General features: G+C 48.0%; 1 pseudogene; it reads left to right on the forward strand.

The window, feature by feature from the left end:
* Positions 1-813: 813 nt before the first annotated feature.
* LOC121157236 lies at positions 814-13,855 on the forward strand (annotated as a pseudogene).
* Positions 13,856-23,299: the final 9,444 nt, after the last annotated feature.

Genomic DNA, 23,299 nt, shown 5'->3' on the forward strand with positions numbered 1-23,299 from the left:
GACGACCACTGTAGGTTTGTGGACCTTGATGTTCCTCTCGGTGGAGTTTGGGGCCCTCCCTGTGATGCCTGTAGCAGGTGTTCTTGTAGTTCACCCACAGTCCCTCACTCTGACTCTGCACCCGCGTGGGATACCCGGAAAAAGTTCCTGGCTCCTGGCTTCGGATCGGCGCAGCACCAAACCATTGCAGCCACTTGGGGAGTGAATCATTGGACTGAAGATCTTCCTCTCTGTCTCTCCTCCTCTCTGTACATCTGACTTTCCAATAAAATAAATAAGTCTTAAAAAAAAAAAAAGAATCCATGCCTAGCATCAGCTTCTGAAGATTCGCTGTAATACAAGACCTGGGCCCAAGGTGGTCCCAGCAGGGTTCGAGTCACCTGCTGAACAGACAGGTGACTCCAATCCAACCTCCCGGGCCCTCAGTTTTTGTTTGTAAAGGGAGATGGCTGTCAGTCTAAAGAAAGGTGGTGTTTTTTTTTTTGTTGTTTTTTGTTTTTTAACCTTTTAAAGTTTGTTTATGTTTGGAAGGCAGAGAGAGTCCGACAGACGGAGAGGGAGAGATTGCACACCCTGGCTCCTCCAGCTGTCTCTAACAACTGTGGTTGGACAAGCCAGGCCAAGGCCTGGTGCCAGGAACTCAACCCAGGGATGCACAGACTGGAGCCATCCCTTAGTCTGAACTGTGTCAAACACCTGCTTCTAAGGAAAGACTCTTTTATGTAGCGTGTGAAGGTACCTCCAGGAAATTGGTAGGAAAAATGGAAAGAAAAAAATACATTGAGGTCCAGTCTAGCATACAATTCAATCAGGATGGCTAAAGGGGTCCCCAAGAAGCCAAAGGGCGAGATATTGGTGCATGTGCAGCCAGGCCAGGAGGAACATAAGAAGAAAAACCCAGAGGTCCCTGTGCTCTGAGAAGTGGAAACCAGTGTCTGGGAAGGAGAAATCCAAATTTGACAGGATGGCAAAGGAAGAGAAAGTGCGCTATGATTGGGAAATGAAGGATTATGGACCAGCTAAGGAAGGCAAGAAAAAAAAAAAAGGACCCAAATGTCTCTAAAAGACCACCATCTGGAATCTTCGTCTTCAGTTAGGAATTTCACCACTAGATCAAATCCACCAACCCTAGAATTCCATGGGAGATGCAGCCAAGAAGTTGCGTGAGATGTGCAACAACCTGAGTGATGGCGAAAAGAAGCTGCACATCATTTAAGTGACAAAGCTGAAGGAGAAGTACTAGAAGGATGTTGCCAGCAAAGAGAAATCAAAAGGAAGTCGAGGATGGCCTGAGGCCTTGGGACCCTGCGCCCACGTGGGAGACCCGGGACCCTGCGCCCACGTGGGAGACCCGGGACCCTGTGCCCACGTGGGAGACCCGGGACCCTGTGCCATGTGGGAGACCCGGGACCCTGCGCCCACGTGGGAGACCCGGGACCCTGCGCCCACGGGGGAGACCCGGGACCCTGTGCCCATGTGGGAGACCCGGGACCCTGTGCCATGTGGGAGACCCGGGACCCTGCGCCCATGTGGGACACCCGGAAGTGGCTCCTGGCTTCAGATTAGCCACTTGGAGAGTGAATCAGTGGACAGAAGATCTTCCTCTCTGTCCTCCTCTCTGTATATCTGACTTTCCAATAAAAATAAAATAAATCTTTTTTTAAAAAAAGTGGAAGAGGAAGAGGAGGAATACAAACTAGGTCGTTCTGTCCCCCTGTGAATACGCTAGGGGAGGGGAGTGTCTAACCAGCACTCTGTCTGAGCTGTGTCTCTGGCCCTCATGAGGCTTAATTACAGAAGTTCAACACAATCACTGTGGTTTCTTGAAGTGCTGTCAAAGTTGTCAGTTTCCCTGATGTGACCATGGGTGTGTGGAGCACCCCGAAACTGTATCAAAGCTGTATATACTTCCAAATGTTCTTAACAGGAAAAGGTCCTTTTGTGTTCTCTTTACTCTGTGCATTTTGCTGTTGACATAACAAAGGCATTTCAAGATGTTTCTGGCCTTCTCATTTAATGTGTAAGGTCGTGCCAGCTCTCCGGTGGTGGCCTAGAGCTCCTGAGCTCCCGACTGTACATACCGTTTGTAAAGAGAGAGAGAACAACAGTGACAAACGCCGGATGCTCCTTGCGTGGCGCCTGCACAGGGGCCGAAGCTCAGGACGCGTGCATTGCAAGCCTGGACCTGTTGACACCTCAGTGGGCATCCATTTCATTTCTGGTTGTCTAACCTTTGTATACAGTGACATGGCATTCTGCTGCCATCCGTAGCTGTGGACATAAAGGGGGGTCAGCCGACATGAGAAGGATTGGATTTGTGTTGTTTCAGTTTGTTTGTTTCACTTGAGTGCGGTAGTTTTCCAACTGTTTAGAACTCTTCAGTGTCAGCAAAGTGCCACTGCCAGCAATGGAAGTTCTAGAACGTTCCGTACTTAAATACATCTTTTTTTGCATGTTTAGAATGTGCAAATGTTTTTGAAGCTAAATTAACAGCATTACACTTAAATACATTTATTTTGGTGAAAATATTTTGAAACCCATGCATATATTTTTGTGGTACACATTTTGCATGAACTTTCCAAAAAGTTTGCTATTGTTAGAGATGAATAGGATTGTAGTTTTTTAAAATGTTTATTTATTTATTTTCATCCACTGGTTCACTCTGAAAATGCCCACAACAGCCGGGGCTTGGCCAGACTAAAGCCGGGAGCCTGGATGGTTGGGGATGGCAGGTACCCAAACACTTGGACCCTGCTGGCTTCTAGGATACATTGGTAGGAAGGCTGATGGGAAGTGAAATTCAGCCAGGATTTGAACAAGCATTCTGATTTTCAATGCAGTTATTCCAAGCTTAGTCTGCTTTGCTACAATGTCTGCTCTGAAAGATTTTTTTAAAAAATCAGCTCATACGGGCCCGGCGCAGTGGCGCAGTGGTTAAGGTCCTCACCTTTCACGCCTGGGATCCCATATAGGCGCCGGTTCTAATCCCGGTGGCCCTGCTTCCCATCCAGCTCCCTGCTTGTGGCCCGGGAAAGCAGTCGAGGATGGCCCAACGCTTTGGGACCCTGCACCCGCATGGGAGACCCGGAAGAGGCTCCTGGCTTCGGATCGGCATAGCATCAACTGTTGCGCTCACTTGGGGAGTGAATCATCGGACGGAAGATCTTCCTCTCTGTCTCTCCTCTCTGTATATCCGCCTTTCCAATAAAAAATAATAAAAATAAATCTTAAAAAAAAATAAAAGAAATCAGCTCATACTTTCCCCTCGTATTATGAAAATGAAGGCATATTATTGCCTTATTATTATTATTAAAATGTTATTTAAAATACAGAAACATAAATAAAAATTGAGTGTAAGGGGCCGCAGTTGTGGTGCAGTAGGTTAAGCTGCAGCTCGTGAATGCCACTTGCTGTCTCATGAGCACTGCTTCTGTCCGGCCCCATGGTATGGCTTCTAAGGAAGCCGGAGAAGGTGGCCCAAGGATCTGGACCCCTGCCACCCACGGGGGAGACTAGCTTGGAGCTCTTGGCTCCCGGTTCCAGCAGTTGCAGCCGTTTGGGGAATGAGTCAGAACATGGAAGAATTTGCTCCCTTTTTTTTTTTTTTTCTGTAACTCTGCCTTTCAAAGAAATGAACAAGTCTTTAGGAAAGCAAAAGCTGGAATGAGCCATGATTTCAGTAGCCAGGTATTTTTCTTTGAAGGCAGAGGGTAAGATCATGTTCTCACCAACCCTCACACCGGGTGGTTGGAGTCCAGTTGCGCAGCAGAGCCTGCATGCTGAGACTGCTGCACCCGCTGTCTCGCAGTGTGGATAAAACTGAAAAAGTCACGGAGCAGGAACCTGGTGCAAGCCGAGCTTTCTGCCTCAAGGCAAGGAAGTTGGTTCCCAGCCAGTGCCTTCAAGGGCAGCCCACCTGAAAACACAGACACACAGCTTGGAAATCATAGAAAGGAGTAGAGGAAATTTGGAAATGAAAATCTGTAACCTCAGCATTAAATTTATCTTGATAATAAACTGTTTTTATTTTTTTTTCAATGGTGAGTTTGCCACAGGGCAGAGGATCAGCCTGCTATGCTATGGTTCAAGGCCTTGGGTGGGGTCCACTCACTGAACACAAGGGGCTCATGCCATGGAATGCCATGGAGTACTGCCAGCCAGGGCGTCTGGGGCATGGAGATGCAGTCCTCTGGGGCCTTCTGCGCAGAGCTGTGTGGTTTGGGCAGGCTATCCAGCGTACCTGCAATGAGCTCAGGTGGGCCCGATGGGGGACTATGTTTTCTGTGCCACCTAAGCCACAGAGGGGCTATTCCCCCATTTCCTGTCTCAGCACCTGCTTTTCCCCTTCTTCCTCAATTGGGTGGGCTTTCTAAGAATAACTACTAAGGGGGTTAGTGCTGTGGCACAGCAGGTTAAACATCTGCCTGTGGCATAAGCATCACACATGGGCATCTGTTCACTCATACCCTCTCTGCTCCACTTCCCATCCGGCTCCCTGCTTATGGTCTGGGAGAGCAACAGAGGATGGTCCAGGTCCTCAGGCTCCTGCACCCACACAAGACACCTGGAAAAAACTCCTGGCTTCTGGCTTTGGACCAGCTCAGCTTTGGCCCTTGTAGGGCCAGACCTTCTCTCTTTCCTTCTCTCTGTAAAATGCGTCTTTCAAATAAAAATAAATCTTTTGAAAAATAATAATAAATACGGGACCTGGTACAATAGTAGTTTAGTGGCTAACGTCCTCACCTGGCACGCACCAGCATCCCATATGGCTGGTGGTTTGTATCCTGGCTGTTCCACTTCCCTTCAAGCTCCCTACTTGTGGCCTGGAAAGCAGTAGAGGATGGCCCAAAACCTTGAGACTCTGCACCCACGTGGGAGACCTGGAAGTGGCTCCTGGCTTTTGGTTTCAGATCAGCTCAGCTCTGGCTGTTGTGGCCACTTGGGAAGTGAATCAGCGAATGGAAGATCTTCCTCTCTGTCTTTCCTCCTCTCTGTATATCTGACTTTCCAATAAAATAAAATAATAAATATTTTTTAAAGAGTTAGTGGGGAGATATGAGCAAAAGGAATATTGATTTCAGTGCTGTGGTTGTGAGCGAGTTAATAGTTTCAGAAACTGGCTGCTCAAGGGGAACACCATGAGAGACAACTTGTCACCCACCCGACTCTGGGTAAGTCAGTGTTGGAGCGCCATTGTCTTCCAAGTGTGCCCAGCAACACGAACATCCAACACCACTGTGAGACGTCCTTTCGTATTCATTGGATGACCACTGTGCAACTGGATTTGGGACAAAATGACAAGACCTACGGATTCCTGCCACCCATGGGAAGGACCTAGGTTGAGTTCCCAACTCCCAGCCTTCACCTGGCCGAGTCCCAGTCATTTAGGGAGTAAACCAGCAAACGGAAAGGCCCTTGGTCTCTCTCAAATAATGTTTAAAATTGTATTCAGTTTTAAGGTTTATTTTTACTTATTTGAAAAGCAGAGTTAGAGAGAGGTTTTCCACCCACTTGTTCACTCCCCCAGTGGCTAATGGTTCAGGTGGGTTAGGCCGAAGCCTGGAGCCAGGAGCGTCTTCTGGGTCTGTTCTGTGGAATTAGAGGCCCAAGCATTAGGGCCATCCTCCACGGCTTTCAGACATATTAGTAGGGAACTGGAGCAGAAGTGGAGCAGCTGGGATTTGAACTGGTACACATACAGAATGGCAAAGCTCCAGAAAGCAAGTGGCTTAACCACCATGCCACAGGACCCTGAAACAGTACCTGTGCTGGCTAATAGGAAACTTTAGAGCTATCTGAGGTGTTTGATGCTTCTAAGAACTAAGGATGTAGAGCCATAAAACTTGAAGAGATGAAACAGACAAAATAGTACAAAAATACAGCTCTTGCGTGAATGTATTCATTGCCCAAATATTACTGAACCTTACTATGTATAAGGCAAAATACTGGGGTGGAAGGACAATCAGTGCCCAATCTCTGTCCCTGAGAAGTTCCCAATGTCGCTGTGGTTGATTGAACTGGGCTGCACTTGTGGCTTGCTTTGCAGGACAAAATGGGCAGAAGCAATGCTTCTCTGGTCCTGAACATAGAACCTAAGATCCCTTGAGACTTCATCCTCTTCCTCGTGGCATTCCTGCCTCCATGCAGACGCATCTGGGATAAATAACCAAATAACAAGAGTGCATCGAGCAAGGGAAGGGCCCACCCACAGCCAACACCAAGGACACAAGCACAAGTGGGAGGCTATCCCTGACCCTCCAGGGGTGGGGAAGACTCTGCCAAGAGCCATTTGGTTATTCATAACATTATTCACAGAACATTCAAACCTATCAACTTAGAAATTAGCCTGCTATATAGAATCATTGTGTCTTGAGTTCTACCTACAGTGGCCTTGGCAGAGCCAGATCAAATGACTTCACGGATGCTGTGGCCTGACCAACCCTGGACAAAATCAGCAGAAGAAATGCTGAGGAGAATCCACTCTTAGGCTCAGAAGCATGGAGACAATAAAAATTCTGTTAGTTGAGACCCTGGAATTGCAGGTGTCTGAAGAAAGAGGTACCTGATGGAGTGGAGAGGCGGTCCAGTAAAGCAAGTGACCGCACCCTGATGGTGTGATGCCCACCTCCCTCAGCACCTGTGCAGATTTACATTATCCAATGAAAAATGGGGGGAGGACCTTAGGAATGGAACTCAGGTTAAGATGCCTTTTCTGAAGGGAGCCACATGGAAGGTGTGAGATGTCATGCTGGAAACTTCTGGAGGCAAGAACTGGTCTTTAGCTGACCACTGGCGAGGAATCTGGAACCCTGTTCTAGGGACCACAGGGAAGCAGACTTGCCAAAACGAACAGTTTGTCAGGGAGTCTGTCCCCAGCAACCTTCAGCCCCCTGCCATGGCTGGCAGCTCCTTGCAGCATTGTGCAGAGGCTCCAGCTGTGCTGTGCTGCATCTGGACCCTGGCTTGTGTTGGTTTGAACCAACAAATAGGTAGCAATTTTTTACAAGGGCAACAGCCGAATAACATCCTGATAGGTAAGTTCACCACTGTGAGGCAATATGAGCCGTATCACCATGGCGATTGTGACACAAACAGTGGGCAGAAGAGAAGACAACCACCTTAGCTGAGAATGGGGTGGCATCTCCAGCAAAGATGTGTCATGGTCAGAGCTTCCAGAAAGAGACCCCAAGACAAGGTTTCCACACAAGTCGCTATTCAGACACGAGTGGGGAAGGAGAAAGTGAGCCAGAGAAAGAAAGACATCAACACAAAATGTGCTCTGGGAGACCAGTGCTGTGACTCAGCAGCTTAAACCACCGTCTGCAACGCCAGCATTTCATATGGACGCCGGTTCAAGGTCCAGCTGCTTCACTCCCAGTACAGCTCCCTGCTAATGTGCCCAGGAAGGCAGAGAAAAATGACTCTAGTCCTGCTGTAATTCAGGCACTGGGGACAGGGGGGATTGGCACATCAACAGCCTCTCTCAGGGCATGGATGCCCTGGCTGGCCCACCTACACCTACTGCATGCGTGTATGTCCCAGGCAGCCGCAGCTTAGAAAGCACGCAGGCCAAAGACAGGCGCTGGCAGGAAGGCGCTGGTGCACAATGAACCAGCTGCGGGCCGGGGCATCCCCAGCGTGCTTGCCAGGAGGGGGCTGGGTAGGCAACGATCAGAGAAAGGGTTCTGAGTAGAGGGAACATGCTTCCCGTAGCTCCCAAGACAGGCGCGCTGTGAAGTGGGTAGTGGAGCCCACTACCCAAAACAGCGCTTTGAACTCTGACCCTGCCTTCTCATTCTCACACCTTGTGGGCAGTCCCTTTGCTGCTCGGAGCTTCTCTTTCAGGAAGGAATAGAGAGAGGGCCTTGAGTTGTTGCAAGAATTAAGCAAGTAATGCTTCAAGACTGGGACTTTTACTCACCCCTCAACAGTATCAAATGCGAATGCTGCTTTGTTCCACATGTGCTTAGATTTTGATATTTAAGGGTTGCATCAGACACTTGTTTCTAAAAATATTTTAGTCAATGCATTCCATATAAATGGTTTCCTTCGCACTCAGAAACATCGTTCTTAGGAGGGTTCCGCGATACTTCCGCAAGCGCCACCGCAGTCCCGGTGAGAGGAGCGCAGTTAGCGGAACCTGCGCCTCACTGGTGTAACGTGCTGCGCTCTGGGCGCTGGGCTCCACCTTCCGCGTTTATGCCCTTCTCCCACTGTGACCCCCCGCGAACGAGGTGGGGACTGGCGGGCAGCAGATTTCCCGCCCTTGGCAGGGCAATGCACATGTGGGTGGGAAGAGTCCTTTGGGTTTTCTGAAAGCACTCCTGCCACCCCCAGCAGCTGCCCCTCTTTCGCTTCTATGACAAATACGGTGAAAACGAAACTACCTTCTCCTCCCCTCCCAGCGCTGTGCTTGGCTCTCAGGAGAGGTGGGTACTGCAGGTGCTTTCTGCAGGCATGTCAAGAAGCGGTCATGTCTGCCTCCCTGCTTGTGGCCGAGGAAGCAGTCCAGGACGAGGACGGCCCAAAGCCTTGGCTCCCTTCACCCTCGTGGGAGACCTGGAGGAAGTTCCTTGCTCCTGGCTTCGGATCAACTCAGCTCCACCCGTTGTGGCCACCTGGGGAGTAAACCAATAGATGGAAGATCTGTCTCTTCCTCTCTGTAAAACAGCCTTTCCAATGAAAATAAAATATAATAAATATTTTTTTTAAGGTGACATGTGCTTCTGCCTCCCTCTGCAATACCGGGACGGAAAGGAGCATTTCAGGCTAGCCTGTGACTGCAGGAGAAGGATGGAGAGAAGGGGAGCTGAATGGAGCCACCCCAGTGAAGTCGTGCTAGATGAGATTACGTGGGACAGCTCCCAGAGTTGTGGTGAGTGTTATGAAAAATCTGAGGGCTGTTTGTTACGCAGTGTTAGTTAACTGACATACCCCCTGCATGTCGGGGGCAGCTGACTCTCATAACCCTTGCAGGGTTGTACAGCCCCCAGCCTCTGCACGTCATGGGTCTTTACTGTATATAAAATCCCACTGGAGTAGGGGCAGGTTGCTTTTTTTAATCTTTGTATCTTCAGCAATGAACCTGTACCTGGCACAAAGTGTGCACTAAGGGATATTTTGCAAGTAAATAGCATAAAGAAAGAACGCATCAATGAATAGACTTGGCACACGTTATGCTTTTCAAATTACTCTTTTTTTTTTCATGGAAGAGGCCCGAGAACTTGAACTCTCCTGCATTGCTTTCCCACATGCATTAGCAGGGAGTTGGATTGAAAACAGAGTAGTCAGGACTTAAACTGGTATTTTAATAAGGGGTGCTGGTGTCACTAGTGGTGGCTTACCACGCTGTGCCACAATACTAGTCCCACAAACTGCCCTTGAAGACACCGAAGGGATCTGTGATACAGAGAGGAGGGAAGAAAGTTTATGGAACTGCTTTCATAATGTTTAACATTCTATACAGTATCAATTACATCTACATGCATCCTGAACAAAGTGAGTAACATGATAAATATGACCAAAATGGAAAGTACGCTATCATAACAATATTCGTTTTGTCATTTCCGGAAAACCCAATTAAGCAACAAAATACATACCCCCAAAACAAAGCAACTTTGCAGATCGAAAATGCTTATTTTTAAAATACTTGGTTGGTGGGAATCATGTATTTGAGCCCATGGGGAGAGGGATCTGACAGATTCTAAGGAGAACATTGTCACTCATCCGGAAGTGTGGGGTCAGCTCCCTGGGGACCGCCGCCCTCAGGAGCAAAGCAAGGAGAGCTCATTGGGGGAGTTGTCTTGAGACAGTCCAGTTATCTCTGTGTGCTGCCCAGAGTAGCAAAACCATCTGCAGCCAGCCCAGGCAAACGTGTTAGCAATGTGAAAGGAATGTAGAGTGGAAATTTCTTCTTTAATGAATATGGCAGATTGCCGCATAGCAATTATGCCGGCTTACAGAACTTCACAGCTTTCACGAAATGAAGCTCTGCGTGAAAGGACAGAGGGGACAGACAGGATTCGAACTCACGGTCACAGTAAACTCCTTCAAAGGAGGAAGTTTGCCAAAGTGGCTAGCTGCCAGCAGGTGCCTGGTGCTGCAGGTGGCAGAAGCCCATCCCTGCGGGGAGGGCAGTGGATGGAGCTCATCTGGTTTGTACCAGTGGACATTTCTAGAATGCAGAGGTGAGCTGGTGAGGAACACAGGGTTCTCTCTCTTTTTTTTCATTATCTTTTATTTATTTATTTATTTTTTAAATTTTGACAATCTTTACATAGTTAATTGGGGTAAAAAGTTCAAGGGCTACAGGAAAGTGGGTAAGGCTAGTATTTTCTCCATATTGTTGCCTTCATGGTTTTTTTTTTTTAAAGATTTATTTTTATTATTTTTTTATTGGAAAGGCGGATGTACAGAGAGGAGAGAGAGAGGAAGATCTTCAGTCCGATGATTCACTCCCCAAGTGAGCGCAACGGGTCGATACTACACTGGTCCGAAGCCAGGAGCTTCTTCCGGGTCTCCCACGTGGGTGCAGGGTCCCAAAGCTTTGGGCCGTCCTGGACTGCTTTCCCGGGCCACAGGCAGGGAGCTGGAAGGGAAGCGGGGCTGCCGGGATTAGAACCGGCACCCATATGGGATCCCGGGCGTGCAAGGCGAGGACCTTTAACCACTTGCGCCACCGCGCCGGGCCCGCCTTCATGTTTTAAGGGGGGTATTAAGGGAGAAGGCCCACCCAATTCCCACCCTCCCCAGGTCCCGGATGTAGGGCATGCTCTGAGGATCTTGCTCAAGTGCTTTTGATATTTCAACAGTTATGAATCGCTGCCAATCTTGCCACTCCAAGCACTATGAGTTCTTTGAAAAATCTACTGATTGACATAGTCCATCATAGCTGAGATGGTTGGTTGACCTGTTCTGTCTTCTCTCTTTTCTTGCTTAGGGTTCTGAGTCCAGCAGTTAGATTAGGAAGATCTCCAAAGAAACTTCTTGTATGTGCTAGCAAGTACAGGGCCTGGCACAGTCCATCTCCCTGATCAGCTGGTGGTTGCAATTGCTGGGTTGGTTCTGTTTTCACTCCCGACTTCCACTGGAACCCATGGGTGTTGCAGTCCAGCCTGGTTCTGTCCAGCACACACTTGGCCCTCACATAAACCAGTGGGAGCTGCAGCCTAGTTGGAGCGACCCACAGTAACCCCCACCAGACCCGCCCCTTACCAACACAGGGTTCTTGATTGAACTGGTTGAAAAAGAATGTCTGGGGCCAGGGAGTGCCCCTGGGGGATTTGCCATCAGGCTAGGGGGCTGACATTGCTCTGAGGCCTAAGTCCTCAAGGACACTGGCCTAAAGTTGTCAAGCACCTGTTTGATGCTTTCTTTGTGTGTCAAAGTGACCTCCATCCTTTTCCGGCTTCCAAACCACAAGAGTAACATGGATTGCTCACGCTAGAAGGAACTCATTGAGTGAAAAACAAATAAATCAATATGTTGACCTTTTTCTCTCACAATTTCTGAGAGGTGATTTCCTTCCCAAATAGTTCTCTACTTGTTACGTTTGGGTCCCCCTGAAATTCATGTGTGCAAAGCCAGCGCCCTATACACAGTTGTCAGGAAGCGGGGCCATAGGGCTGCTGTCAGATCGTGAAGTTAGAACCCTAATGAATGGGATTAGTGACCTTGGATAAGGAGTACCCAGAGCACCTGGGGCCCTGGAGTCACCCGAGGTTATAGCGAGAACACAGCTGTATATATACATGAACCAGGAAGTAAGCGTACAGCATTTACCACATCTGCCAGGACCTGCATCCTGGACTTTGTACTATTTGTGTTGTTTATAAGCCACGTAGTTACAGAAACCCAGGCTAAAACAGAACTTACGTCACAAGTCACTTAGTGACGGCACACAAGCTATGAAATACATCGTCGGTCACGTCATTGTGTGCTTGTCATAGAGTATTATTACACAGTCCTAGGCATCCTGGCCTGCGCTCCTCCTGGGCCATGCTCCACACAATAACCAATCAAGCACAAGGAAAACAGTGTAACCAAGAGAGGCAGTAACCACATCCAGATGGCACAGTGCTATGGCATGGTCTTGATCTCACTGGACAATGAGAATTTCACAACTTATAAGTGATTTCATGGGGCCACTGTCACACAGTGTGGTCAGTCACAGGTTGAAATGCAATGTGGCCCATGATTGCTATTTTTTTTTAAAGATTTATTTTATTTTTATTGGAAAGGCGGATATACAGAGAGGAGAGACAGAGAGGAAGATCTTCAGTCCGATGATTCACTCCCCAAGTGAGCAAGTGAGCGCAACGGTCAATGCTATGCTGGTCCAAAGCCAGGAGCCTCTTCCGGGTCTCCCACGCAGGTGCAGGTTCCCAAAGCTTTGCGCTGTCCTCGACTGCTTTCCCGGGCCACAGGCAGGGAGCAGGATGGGAAGCAGGGCCGCCAGGATTAGAACCGGCGCCCATATGGGATCCCAGGCATGCAAGGCGAGGACCCTTAACCACTGTGCCACCGCACCGGGCCCCATGATTGCTATTTAATAACTCACATAAAGGTAAATTTCATGGGCCTGGTGCACTGGCCCAGAGGCTAAAGTCCTCACTTTGCATGAGCCAGCTGCTTCTAATCCCAGTAGCCCCGTTTCCCATCCAGCTGTTTGTGGCCTGAGAAAGCAGTAGTGGATGTTCAAAGCTGTGGGACCCTGCACCTGTGTGGGAGACCCGGAAGAGGCTCCTGGCTTTGGACCAGGCCTGAGAAAGCAGTAGTGGCCTGAGAAAGCAGTAGTGGATGTTCAAAGCTGTGGGACCCTGCACCTGTGTGGGAGACCCGGAAGAGGCTCCTGGCTCGTGGCTTTGGATCAGCTCAGTTCTGGCCATTGCAGCCACTTGCGGAGTGAATCATTGGACGGAAGATCTTCCTCTGTGTCTCCTCCTCTTTGTCTATCTGACTTTCCAATAAAAAAGTAAAAACATAAATCTTAAAAAAAAAACCACATTTACATGAGCAAAGGCACAAATGATAGTTTAAGCAGATTTTCTTCTCTGCTTTGTTCAGTTGTTTGTAGGTAGTAAGATGAAGAGCTGCTGATGGAAACTCAATGCATTCCCTACTCAGAGCCTGAAAATCTGTCTACTGCCTAGAGGCAACCAACCCTCCTTGTTTCTGAAACTCTAACCCTAAAATATCCTATGTACACAGATACATTTTTCGAAAGACTAATTTATTGATTTGAAAGTCGAAGTTGCACAGTGCGAGGAAAAGAGACGGAGAGATCTTCTACCTGCTGGTTCACTCCCCCACGTGACTATGACAGCCACGGCTATGCCAGGCTGAAGCCAGGAACCAGCGGTTTCTTCCAAGTCTTCCACATGGGTAGTAGGGGCTCAAAGTCTTGGGTCATTTTCTACTGTTTTCCCTAGGCCACTCTCAAGGAGCTAGATAGGAAGTAGAGCATCTGGGACACAGACTGGCACTCAGATGGGATACTGACGCTGCAGGTTGCTGCCTAACCAGCTGCACCCCAAAGCTGGCCCCAACTCAACGCATCTTACACCTTTGAAATTTTTCAATACATGCAAACTTTCTAGCACCTGCTGTTCCCTCTCTTTATCACATGGTAAACAAACTCTTGGTGCCTCTTGAGATGAAATCTTGGAGCTCATTGCATAAGCCACTTGAATCCTTGGAGTGCTCCTCCAAAGTGACACGAGAACATGGGAGACCACGTGTGCTTCAGTGGATTTCCTGTGACATGGATTGGCACGAGTTGCTCCCTGAAGGCCCCAGCAAGTGCTCTGGCATTCACAAGTCGGAGTGCGGCAAGCTCAGGGAGTTGGAGGAGTGAGCAAGCTAGTGAAGGCAGCGTGGATTCTGTGAACGTTAGTAACAAAAAACTGGGGCTTTGCAATGACACGACAGTGTGGGCAGCATCTCTGCATCCTTGGTGGAGTTTGGGAGGCACAGGAAAGGAAAAAGCACTCTTGAGTAGGAAAAGAGAAATGCAAATACAAAAAAGATACAGTGTCAGAGCCAGCAGATTGGTAGTCTGATAATACAACTGGAACAACAGTAGAGGATGAGGAATGTACTTTCAGATTGGCCTCGGGGAGCGATACAGGAGTAGTGACTGTGGGAGTGATTTTGCAATCCTTGGGAAGCTTGGCACATTCATAATCTCAGTTCAACAGGTGTCTACATTCCCCAAGCAAGGTTCTCTCCCACATAGGAGCCAGAGTGTGTGTGCTTAAGCTTCCTGTTTGCAACATTGCTTGAGATCTTGATGTGCTGGGGCACTGTGACAGAACAACTGAAATGGACCATGAATTAAAACTACATTTTTCGGGCCCAGCGCGATGGCGCAGTGGTTAAAGTCCTCGCCTTGCACGCCCGGGATCCCATATGGGTGCCGGTTCTATCCCAGCAGCCCTGCTTCCCTTCCAGCTCCCTGCCTGTGGCCTGGGAAAGCAGTTGAGGACGGCCCAAAGCTTTGGGACCCTGCACCCGTGTGGGAGACCCGGAAGAGGCTCCTGGCTTTGGATCGGCATAGCATTGGCCGTTGCGTTCACTTGGGGAGTGAATCATTGGACGGAAGATCTTCCTCTCTGTCTCTCCTCTCTGTATATCCGCCTTTCCAATAAAAATAAAATAAATCTTAAAAAAAAAAAAACCTACACTTCTCAGTATGGGTGCAGCTCAGAAACAAATGAACGCACAAAGTGATCTGCCAAAGCCCAGGCAACAATATCAGGTAAGTTCACAAATCACACCCGCAGTACTCTGTGTTGTTTGTGAGCACACACTCTCCAATGTCAGATTCAGCCTCCAGCCTTCTCCATGCCCCTCCGGTCCCAGGAGACTGTGTGCATTCCTCAAACAGCTAGTTCCCTTCCCCAGCATTAGCTGGGCTCACCGCATGTGGCAAGCCAGTGAGAGTCTGAGCGGGGCAGGAGGACAAGGCTGGGTATCAAACGCAGGACCTTCCCCTCCACTTCGCCTTTGCCAGGCTGGGCTTGGCAGAGGCTGGGCTTGTTCACGAACGCCACCAGGTCACCTCTGCTGGTGGGCATGTCTTTCTGGGCTCCGTAGCAAGCACCTTCAGTTGCCCCCAAGGTTCTTCACTGGCCCTTACAGAGTTTACTTGTCACACCCTCTGCTTTTGTCTCCCACTCTGTGCACCTGCAAAGCATCTGAGCCATGCACATCCAAGGAGACCTCAAAAGTTCAAGGAAAGAATGATTTTTTTTTTCTATTTGAAAGAGTAACAGAGAAAAGGAGAGAGGTTTTCCATCTGCTGGTTTACTCTCCACATGGCCTTGAAGGCTAGAGATCAGCCAGGCCAAAGCCAGAGTTCGGAGCTTCTTCCGTGTCTCCCACATGGATGCAGGGTTTCAAAGACTTGGCTGTCCTCCACTGCTTTTCCAGGCCTTTGGCAGGGAGCTGGGTCAGAAAGGGGACTCCCATAGATGCTAAGATGGGCTGTTGTTGGTTAGCGTCTACAGCATGGTGCTGGCCCTGGAAAAGAGATTTTAATAAGAAGCTTAATTCTGGTGAAACAACATTTTTACATCTGTGTGCTATTTTCCCATGAACTTACTGAAAACCCTTTGAATGCACAGATTTCAAAAAAATTTTGCAGCAGTATGAATTTACTTATTTTCAAGATTTATATATTTAATTTTTTGAAGAGGGCGGGATAGAGACAAAGTGGAGGGCTAGCGAGAGATCTTCCCTCTGCTGGTTCTCTCCCCAGATGGCTGCAATGGCTAAGGTTGTGCCAAAGCCAGGAGCCCAGAGTTTCTTCTGGTACCCCCCAGGGGTGCAGGGGCCCAAACACTTGGACCATCTTCTGCTGCTTTCCCAGGTGCATTAGCAGCGAGCTGCATTGAAAATGGAGCAGCGAGTTCTTGAACGGGCGCCCATACAGACACCAGCATCACAGACAGCCGTTTAACCTGGCACTCCACAATGCTGACACCCTGAATTTAATTTTTTTTTCCGTGCTTCAAAAACTTGTTGAAATACCCTTATATTAATTTGGAAGGGATTTTTAAAGTCTTATTTATTTTACAAATTTGAAATAAAGACAAGGGGGCTGGTGGAATTTTTAATTTTCAAGTTTGTTCTCCAAATCCTTGCATTAACTCAAGTCTCGCACACAGAGGGAAGGGACCCAGCTCGAGTTTCACACACATGTGACAGGGACCCAGCTCGGGCCTCGCACATGGGTGTCAGGGACCCAGCTAACTGAGTCGTCACAGTTACCTTCTCAGGATGTGTGTTAGCAGGAAGTTAGACTCAAACCCGTGCACTCCGATACAGCATGTGTCCCAATGGGATCTTAACCACACTTCCTCGTACCATTCAAACTATGCCTGCTGATGCTAAACCCTCTAATTCAGAAGGCTTATTGTAGCTGAAGAAGGAAGCAGAAAAGAGTTGATGAGGGAGAGAGTTGTTGAGTGGATTTGCAGAGTTTCTTATTTTTCAAAAAAATTTTTAATGGCATCAGAGGGGCTGGAGTTGTAGCTTAGCAAGTTAAGCCTCTGTGATGCTGACATCCTTTATGGGTGCTGATTCAAGACCCAGTGGCTCCAGTTTCAGTCCGTCTCCCTGCTAGTGTACCTGGGAAAGCAGCAGAAGGTGGCCCAGGTGCTGTGGGCTACTCCCACACAGGAGACCTGGAAGAAGCTCGGGGCTCCTGGCTTTAGTCTGGCCCGGTTCTAGCCATTGCAGCCACTGGAGGGTGAACCGGTGAATGGAAGATTCTCTCTCTCTCTCTTAATTCCTCTGTCTCTAATCTGCATTTCAAATAAATAAAAAAATCTTAAATGAGCTAAGACAGCTTCAAAACCCAATGTAAATATGCGTAAATCAGATAAATATGTATGCTTAATACCTGGTTTTATGTGTCAAATTAAATATGTCCAAAGCATTTTTTTTTATTAATACAGTTTATAAAGTGAGTCTTGGGGGCCTGGTGCAATGGCCTAGTGCAATGGCCTCACCTTGTAAACACTGGGATTCCGTATAGATGCTGGCTCATGTCCCAGATGCTCCACTTCTCATCCAGCTGCTTGCTTATGGCCTGGGAGGGCAGCAGCGGTCCTTGGGACCTAGCATTGGTGTGGGAAGCCTGGAAGAAGCCCCTTGGCTCCGGGCTCCTGGTTTTGGATCAGCTCAGTCCTAGCCACTGAGACCATTTGGGGAGTAAACCAACAAATGTGTCTGTCTTCTCTCTATAACTCTGACACTTAAATAAAAAGAAACCAACTTTTTTTAGAGATATATCTTGGGACATCTACAACCCATATTGGTTTGCCTGGCTTTGAGTCCTAGCTCCCCTTCTGATTCTGGCTTTCTGCAAATGTGCACCTGGGAATCAGCAGATGATGGCTCAAGTGCTGGGGTCCCTGTCCCTTATGAGACCCAGATTGAGAGATCTCTGCCTTTAGCCTGGTCCAGCATTGACTGCCGCAGGCACTTGGGGAATTAACTAGTTGGGATTCGAAGACCTTTCATATCTCTCTCACTCTTTCTCCTTCCTGTTTTCTCTGCCTTTCAAATAAAAATAAATCAACAAATTTTAAAAATGCTGATGATTGCAACATGACTCAAATCCCTCAGGGCACAGGCTTGGCGCTGCCTTGCCATAGATACAGGTGTGTATGTGTGTGTGTGTGTGTGTGCACACGTGCCTAGGATGCTGTGTTAGTTATAAGGTTGTTAGTCTCTGTTGTGTTTGCAGAAGTCACATTCTCTGCTGTTCCAAACTGATCAACACTGAACAGTAAGTAGGTTGGACAAGTCTCTTTGCTGCTCTGCCTCTTCTGATCTCCCACCCCCACCTCAGAGATAAATAATTCTGTTAAAGAGGCAGGTGCATCTAGATGTATTATCTTTAAAGTAACATTTTGATACCATGTTCCATGCTGCACAGCTTGCTTTTCTCCTTGAACAATATGAAAAAGCTGGCACTTACTGATGAGCTTCTAGAGCGACGTACATTCAAAGTGCTGAGCCCTGGGACTCTCTTTTTTTTTTTTTTTAAGATTTATTTATTTATTGGAAAGTCAGATATACACAGAGGGGAGGAGAGACAGAGAGGAAGATCTTTCGTCCGATGATTCACTCCCCAAGTGAGTGCAACGGCCGATGCTATGCCGATCCGAAGCCAGGAGCCAGGAACTTCTTCCGGGTATCCCACGCGGGTGCAGGGTCGAGCCCTGGCATTCTTCCCAAAAGCCTTAGGAGGCACACAAGGCTGCTTGTCCCACGTTGCAAAGGCTCGAGAGCTGGCGTGCCTTCTCAAAAATCTAGGTACCAGGAACTCACACAACCATGATTTGAATCTAGGCAGGCCCTCACTGGTTATCTTGTCATGTCAGTGCATGGAGATCTTCCTAAGTCTTCCTTGGTATTGGGCGTTGATGAACCATGTCTTGTAACCATTCTCCCACGCTGAGCCTGTGTACTATTGTCAATGTCTTATGACTCATGCTTCTTGTACTCAGGCTTTGGCCCTTTCTGTACCTTAGTGACAATTTCTCTGGGCCAGGGAGCTAGAATTGGAACCGCTGTGTCGTAGGATATGTGTGCTTAAACTAAGGGCACATTGTCCTGCGATGCTGTCTTCTAGAAGGGCTCTGCCGACCATTGGCTTCCCCAGCACTATACATCCTCACGGATCCCGGGCACTGATAACTCGTTAACACTTTCTATTTATTTGAATTTACTATATTTTAAAAGATTTATTTTATTTACTTGAAAGGCAGAGGTACAGAGAGGCAGAGGGAGAAAGAGAGTGAGCCCTTCCATCCACTGGTTCACTCCCCAGGTGACTGCCTACCTGGGCCTGAGCCAGGCTGACGTCAGAAGCCAGCAACCGGATCCAGCTTCCCACGTGGGTGGCGCGGCCAGGCGCATGGGCCACCATCTGCTGCCTTCCAGGCTCATTACCAGGAAGACGAATGGGAAACTCCTAAAGTGTGGGATGCAGGACTGGAAAGAGGCAGCTTAACCTACTGTACCACAGCCCTGGACTCCCTTGCTAGTTTTTAAGACAGAGTACACCCTCACAAACCCTGGGAGTGGTCAGTCTGCTTAAAAGATTTATTTATTTGAAAAACAGATTTAAAGGGAAAGAGAAGAAGTGATAGAGAGAGCCATCTAACATCCACAGATTCCAAATAGCTGCTATTTCTAGAATGGGCCAAGCCAAAGCCAGGAGCTTGCCTCTCTGTTCCAGCCTGCCACACAGGAGACCAGAGCCCAGGCACTGGGGCTGTCTCTGGCTGCTGTCCCAGGCACGCCAGTAAGGAGCTGCATTGGAAACACAGCAACTGAAACGCAAACCAGTGTTTTAATATGGGATCCTGGCATTGCAAGCCTTGATTTAACTAGGGGTTACACATTTTTAAGAAAAAACAAGATCACTTGGGAGAAAATTCTAGCATATGGATTTTATAGCATCTGCTGACCTGCTGCAGATCCTCAGGAGTATAGGGCAACTATTCCGTACACTAGGGAAAACAGCAAGTCTTTACCAGTGCCGGGTGGAGACGTAGGAGGGGACGTCTCCACGCAGTTGGTAGCATCGCCTCTTCTGTGTCAAGGGGTGGGAGGGGACTCAGGGGGGACCCTGACAGCCCTGTTCATCGAGGGAGATGCTTCTGTTCTTTTTTTTTTTTTTTTATTCTTTTTTTTTTTTTTTAATTTATTTTTTTTTATTACATTGCATCATGAGACACAGTTTTACAGGCACTGGGATTCCCCCCTCCCCTCCCCAAAACCCGCTCCCCCCCCCATGGTGGATTCTTCCATCTTGTTTAGAGCCTTACAATTTTACAATTCTTTGATGTAGATCAGAAGCAGTCTACCCATATCGATTATTGATTCCTTGATTACTTCACAATATCTTATTGCATGAGATACAGGTTGTTTGGGGTTGAAATAATATTACTGTTTCAGATTGACATCCATTTATAACAACCACATCAACAACAACACTAACAACATCGACAACAAAGTATATCACCCTGAAAAAAAGTAACACCACTGAATAGCCAACACATGCATGACAAAAAGAAAACACAGAAGTCTCTCGGGAAAAATGGTACCATCATATACTTCATAAGCACATGATGAATTCTACTAGAGAATAAAGATTATTTGGAAGCAACCAAACTGAAGTAAAAACATCAAAAAAACCAGCATAGATTGGACTGTTGGAGTTACCCTTTCCATGTTGGCTTCCTTATATGAGAGAGAATATATGGTATTTGTTCTTTTGTGATTGACTCATTTCACTCAGCATAATGGTTTCTAGTTGGGACCACCTGGTTGTAAATAGAATAATTTTGTTTTTCTTAATAGCTGCATAATATTCCATGGAGTAGATATACCACAGTTTCTTTAACCACTCTTCCTTGGACACACATCTGGTTTGCTTCCACGTCTTTGCTATTGTAGATTGTGCTGCTATAAATATAGAATTACAGATCCCCTTCTCACAGGCAGATTTCACACCTTTTGGGTATATTCCTAGGAGCGGGATAGCTGGGTCATATGGCAGGTTTATTTGCAATTTTCCCAGCACTCTCCATACTAATTTCCATAGTGGTTGTACTAGCCTACACTCCCACCAGCAGTGAAGGAGGGTACCTTTCTCCCCACATCCACGCCAGCAGGTGTTGTTATTCGAGTTCTGGGTGTAGGCCAGCCTCACTGGAGTTAGGTGGTACCTCAACGTGGTTTTCATTTGTATCTCTCTGATGGCTAGGGAGCCTGGAGATGCTTCTGTTCTACACGCGTGTGTCTCTGGTCACCCCTGGGCCTATAAGCAGGTAAGTCTAGGGCCCTAGGCTGTAGCCCTGCCCCCCAACCCCCAGATAGCCAACCCCAGCTGATCACCCAGCTGTCATCTGCAGCACTGGCAGGAACCCCAAGTCTTACAGATCCCATTTTGCTGTCTTTGCTCCGGGAACTGGAGCTGAGAGTGGATTTTGCATTGTCTTCAAGAAGGGACATCTTGGCAGCTATGGCCCCTGAGGGTGTCACAAAAATTAAAGACAGTTTGCAAAAGAAAACTCACATCAGTCACTAAATACAAGGCGTTTTAGGGAGCACTGTTGCGCTCTCAGGTCCTTTTACTGCCCAAACACTGGACAATGCAGGAGGAAAGAAAAATAATCAGTCATTGTTCTGTTACCACTGGTTTCGTATTTTCCATGGCACCAGGCAAAAGCGGCTATTTAAAAGAGCAGTTTCTTTTCTCTCACTTCAAACTCTCTCACAGCACAGGGAAGAACCTTGGCTGGTGAACTGCTCTGGTGTGTTAGAGCAGGCACGTCCGGTGTGTTACCAGGGCCTGCGGGTGCCTGGGCCCTTCCTCCCGCTGCTAAGCCCTGCTGTGCGGTCGGCTCACTGTCAGTTCACTGGGACGGCAGGAGTTTCTCCCAGGCCTTTGGGGCTCCTTTCACGTGGCCCCTCACAGACTCTGTAGTCAATGTCACTAGTGCTTTGAGCATAAGCCCCTTACCTTTTATGTGCTGATATTCCATAGGGATGTGAATTCAAGCCTTATCTGCTCCACTTCTGATCCAGCTCCCTGCTTATGGCTTGGGAAAGCAATGGAGGATTGGCTGGAGGACCCTGTACGCACACGGGAGACTGGAAGAAGCTCCTGGTTCCTGGCTTCAGATCACTTTACTTCTGGCTGTTTCAACCATTTGGGGAGTAAATCAGGGGGTGCAAGATCTCTGTCTGTCTCCATTTCTCTTTCTTTGTAATCCTTTTAAATTAATAAATAAATCTTTTTTAAGACCTATTTCTTATTTTCTCTTGCAAAGTCAGACATATAGAGAGGAAGATCTTCCATCCGATGATTCACCCCCAAAGTGACTGCAACCAGCCTCTGCTGCGCCAATCTGGAGCCAGGAGCCAGGAACTTCTTCTAGGTCTCCCACATGGGTGCAGAGTCCCAAAGCTTTGAGCCATCCTCGACTGCTTTCCCAGGCCACAAGCAGGGAGCTAAATGGGAAGCAGAGCTGCCTGGATTAGAACCGGTGTCCATATGGGCTCCCAGCACATTCAAGGTGAGGACTTTAGCCGCTAGGCCACAGCGCTGGGCCCTAAATCAAATGAATAAATCATATTAAAAATTTTTTTTCCACTTTATTTGAAATACAGAGAGACAGATCTTTTATTTGTTCACTCATTTCCCAAATACCACTGACATCCAGGACTAGGCAAGGTCGGGCTAGGAGCACTGAGCTTCATTTGGGTCTCTAGAATGGGTGGCAAGAATCCAAACGCTTGAGTCATCTGCTCCCTCTCACAGTCAGTCTTGGCAGGAAGCTGGACCAGAGATATAGGAGCCAGAACTCAATCCAGGCACCCTCCGTTTGAGATGTGGGCCGCTCAGCAGCATCTTAACCATGGCACCTAACATCTGCTTCTATCATCTGCTTCTGGGTGCCAATGCCTGGGTACTCCACCTTCACCAACCTTGGAAGCAATGGGGGAATTAATGCTCTAGGAGCTATCCTCAAGCAATGAGTGGTGGAGGCTGGAAAGTAAATAAGGCAGCTACCTAACGCCTAAGATGGGATAACTCTGCAACAGGTCTTCCTTCTCCTCCTGAGGCCCCCACGGCACCAAACCCTGAGACTCCTTCTTTACCAACACACCAGGCCTCCTCTGCCTCCCTATGCTGTGTCTCCACTCTTGACAGGTTCTGCTCAAGACCCTGTCCCAAATATATTCTATGTGTGCCCCATTCTTGTCTTCCAAGGGGAAGCCTGCAGCACTGCTTACATCATCCACTCTCAGCATCCGGTGATAACTGGTTGGCCAGAGTGGGCACCTGATTGTGCAGATGGGTCTCCCTCTGGATTCCTCTCCAGGGGCACTGAGAAATGTTGGTTAGTGTCTGCAGGAGGCCCTTGGGCACTCTGCAAGGTCATAGGGGACCATAATGGCAGGAGATACAGAGAAAGCTGGCACCCTCGGCATCACTGTCTGCAAACTTTAGGCTTGTTACTAGATAAAGTAAGGGTTAGATGTACTACGATGTCACAACAGGTTGGCCCAACTGAAGCTGGTCTACAAGACATGGTATGTAGAGGAATGACTCATATCTCAGGCAGGATGGAGTAGGATGGGGCAGGGTTTTACCATGCAACTCAGAATAATTTAAACCTTGGGAATTGTTTATTTCTGGAATTTTCCATCTAATGGTCTTGGACTGCAGAATCAGTCAGTAAAATCATGGATACAGGGAACTCCTGGA

This window comes from Ochotona curzoniae, unplaced genomic scaffold, assembly GCF_017591425.1.
Source record: "Ochotona curzoniae isolate NIBS_2020 unplaced genomic scaffold, NIBS_Ocur_1.0 contig_3520, whole genome shotgun sequence".
In the NCBI taxonomy this organism is placed as follows: domain Eukaryota; kingdom Metazoa; phylum Chordata; class Mammalia; order Lagomorpha; family Ochotonidae; genus Ochotona; species Ochotona curzoniae.